The following is a 3,566-nucleotide window of genomic DNA, read 5'->3' on the forward strand; positions in this document are numbered from 1 at the left end:
AACATGCCAGAAGCTGAGAGGTGCCCTGCCCTGGGGATACCAGTATGTACTACAGTGTAGAGAGGGCTAGTGCCGGACAGGAGGAGGCAAAGGATTCAATTACACGAAAGGTTTCATCTTATCCTTCCTTCCTGGCAGTAGTTTAAATTATATTGCAACTGAACCCAAAGCAGCAGACTCATCACTTACCAATATACACATTTCCAGATATGGTATAAATGAAGCTTGTCCACCCTGAAAAGGGACCAGCGACATTAAAAGGTTAGTGTCCATAATGCCAAAAGGAACAAAGGGATAACAGTATCGAATATTTAACAATATCTCTATATGAAATATAAACACAAAAGCTTATATAACAGATATAAATGATAAGTTTGGAGATCAAATCTTTTAGATACATATACTTTTTTACATTTAAGTTCTATAACAGCTTAGAACACACACACTCCCACATGCATTCTTGCACACACAAATTCATGCACATGTGCACATACACACACCACACAGAGCTAAACCTAAATGACCTGATACCAAATGTTTACGAACCGCCCAAGCAGACAGTCTGCTACTTCCTGACTGTATATCTATATGCCAACAGCTGTACTAATAAACCAGCTGTTCCTCCCAGGTAGAACATCATGCTAATAACTACAACTCACCAGTTGGGCTTATCTTCAGTTCCTTGGACCTCCAAGCAGTTTTAAGTGTAAAAAGAACGCTAGAAATGGGCTTCTCTTTACTTAGTTGCATTTTAGTTTCCAGTGAACACTCTCTTTTGTGTCCTAAAACAGAGCATCAGTTCCAGGGATGCAGAGAGGCATAATCTTTGGGGTATGAATGGGCTTCAGATGGCTCGTGCCCTCCTTAGAATTGTTCACAGAATTTTTCAAGCAGATAAGCTTTTCTGCGAAGAGGATACATAGCATTGGCCAGATTCCCACTGTGACCCATGGGCCAAGAACTCAGAAACCCAGATGACCCACTATCTGCCCTCTTGGCACTGGCACTGGATTTCCACAGATATTTATGTACTGTCCCTGTGGCCCAGAGGAGATCCTTCAGTGCCACTGAGGGACATGAACGTAGGAGAGGCCAGCTCAAAACAGAATCAGGACGTCACTCCGTGTGTCTTTGGTGAAAAAGAAGATTCGTGCAGGGAATGCAGGGTTGTGTCCAAGGTACAAGGGCAGGATCCAGACTGAGGTCTGTGGGAGAGTCAATGTGCTGATAGAGTAAATAAAACCAAGGCAGGCGTGGAAGAATTATACAGGACAAAGTAGACACTAGGGATGTGGTTGTGCTGCCAGGTGGGTTAAAATGTGCAAGAGGGGCCCACACAATAAGGCATGACTGGTCAAACTTAACATAAACTGAGTCTGGTTCAGAAAACCTAAAGGATGGCAAAACAAAGACAGACACTCAGGTGGATGCTGGATGGTATTTTTTCATCCTCTTCTTTCACAGTTTTTCCTCCCCAAGATTTGACTAGAATGTGTTTAAGGGCTCTGGAAGTAAATCTGTCTGCTCAGAGCACACTCGCACTTTTGCTTCCTTACTGAACCACCGGCTCAGTCTTCTGAACTTGACCTCCCATCATCTACAGACCAGCTACCACCCACGTGAACTGGTTGTGAGTGGAGACAGAAGAGAAAGACAAGGCCATGGATCTTCATGTTGTGCGCAATACGGAAGAGGGAGGTTCATGCTAGATGCTGAAAACACATGCTAGCCATTCCCAGCCCATAAATATCATTAACAATTTCATATTTATGCTTTCAGTTTCTTTTTTCTCCTTTTTTGGGGGAGGCGGCACGGGGATGCACCATGCAGCATGTGGGATCTTCTCTGATCAGGGATTGAACCTATGCCCCCTGCACTGGAAGCCAGAAGTCTTGACCACTGGACCCCCAGGGAAGTTCCTTTTTTCTTTTATGCACTATATATTATTTGCTTAAAAACTAGAACTCAGCATTCTATTTTGGATACCTTTCCATGTCAAAACATAGAGAAATAACCCATTTTTGGGAAAGCCTACAAAGCATTCCATTGCAAGAACGTGTTGTGACTGACATAATAGATCCTCTGCTCATGGTTGAAAGGTATAAAAAAATTAATGGTTTCTGAGTTCAACAGAACCTCAAAGGTCTCAATTGCCCAAGTGGGTTTTTATTTGGAATCATTGTGATTGTTCCAATATCATTTTTCCTCCACCTCCTTTGCTTCATTCCTCCTCATCCTCCAAGCAGAAAATTAGTCCACACGTAAGTGCCTTGGTCTGTTTTCTTTCCCTTTTTATCTTTTTGAATCTTTTATCCAGAAGGACCAAATGGCCAAGTCAATGCACTATGTGCATTCACCTATTTTTGTTCCTTGCACAAGTCTTCTATTATGATAGAGCTCACCTTCACCACTACTAACACAACTCATGTTACTGGTTAGAACGTACAGAGGGAATAAAATAGACACAGAGGGTAATTTCCTTGTTTTTAACATGTTGTCTACCTGCACTTCTATTAAACCTTGTTTAAGATCCACTAAGCATGTTTCTTAAAGCTATAGTAAAACAACAGTCAAACTATGTGAATGCTTATATATGTTTACAAACTACCACATTTTCTTGGAATTCCTTCTCTGCATAAAAGAATTCTCTTGTGAGATTTCCAGGTCCTTCCCATCGCTCTTTCTTCCTGTGTCTCTCCTCTCACTTTTCTGTACTGCACCAGAAATGGATACATCCTGACATTTTGCTGTGGGAGGTCACGGGCCTTGAAAAGATTGTCTCCCAGCCACCGGCTCTTCACAGCTGGGAAGGGCTCTCCCTCCCACCCTGAGGCTATGACACAGAACAGGAGTTGGGAGGAAGGTCACATTTTATCCCTGGACCCGTTGCTTGGTTTAATTGGAAACACATTTAAGACAGACCTCTTACATACAGCCCAACAGATGACGTGTAGAACTTTTCTTTTAAACACGTAAATCATTCTCTGTGGCATTTGCTCTCATTTCCAGGGAGGTTCCCAATTCCTGCAAACATCCCTAGTGAGAACTTTTCTTGGCCTATGTTCCTTGCCTTAACCCAGCTCATTTTCCTCCTCCTCAGTCTTAAGTTTATTTCCATGAGCTTTCCAACAGCTGCTTATACATGTACATGTAGAGAAAGTAGAAAAATATGGCCTGGTGACACGCCAAATCCATGACAAAGGTTAGCTCTGGGTCGGGAAGGGGAGAAGGCAACCGGACTAAGGAGAGAAAGAACCTCTCCCCAAACTGTGGGTCACACCGGATGCCACACCCCGAAGCAGTGTTGGTTCCTAAGAGCCTCCCCCTAGATACTGCGACACTCAGCTTGGGCAGGCAGCTCATTCACCACGGACCCCATGCCTGGCCTCCTGGAGAGTAAGCAGACCCACTGGATATTTCTCTCTTCCTCCTCATTCCACCACACTATTTGCTAATTATTACTTTGAGGGCTTCCCTGATGGCTCAGTTGGTAAAGAATCCGCCTGCAGTGTGGGAGACTGGGGTTCGATCCCTGGGTTGGGGAAGTCCCCTGGAGAAGGGAAAAG

General features: G+C 43.8%; 1 long non-coding RNA gene across 1 annotated transcript in view; it reads right to left on the reverse strand.

Annotated features, from left to right (window-relative positions):
- The window catches only part of LOC104987055, a 19,614-nt gene extending 19,143 nt beyond the window's left edge, over window positions 1-471 (reverse strand). The window contains exon 1 of the long non-coding RNA XR_825101.1: window positions 190-471. This is a non-coding gene — a long non-coding RNA (uncharacterized LOC104987055). The remainder of the gene's footprint in view (window positions 1-189) is intronic.
- Between the last annotated feature and the right edge of the window lie 3,095 nt (window positions 472-3,566).

This window comes from Bison bison, unplaced genomic scaffold (genome assembly GCF_000754665.1).
Source record: "Bison bison bison isolate TAMUID 2011002044 unplaced genomic scaffold, Bison_UMD1.0 scf7180017845921, whole genome shotgun sequence".
Lineage (NCBI taxonomy): Eukaryota > Metazoa > Chordata > Mammalia > Artiodactyla > Bovidae > Bison > Bison bison.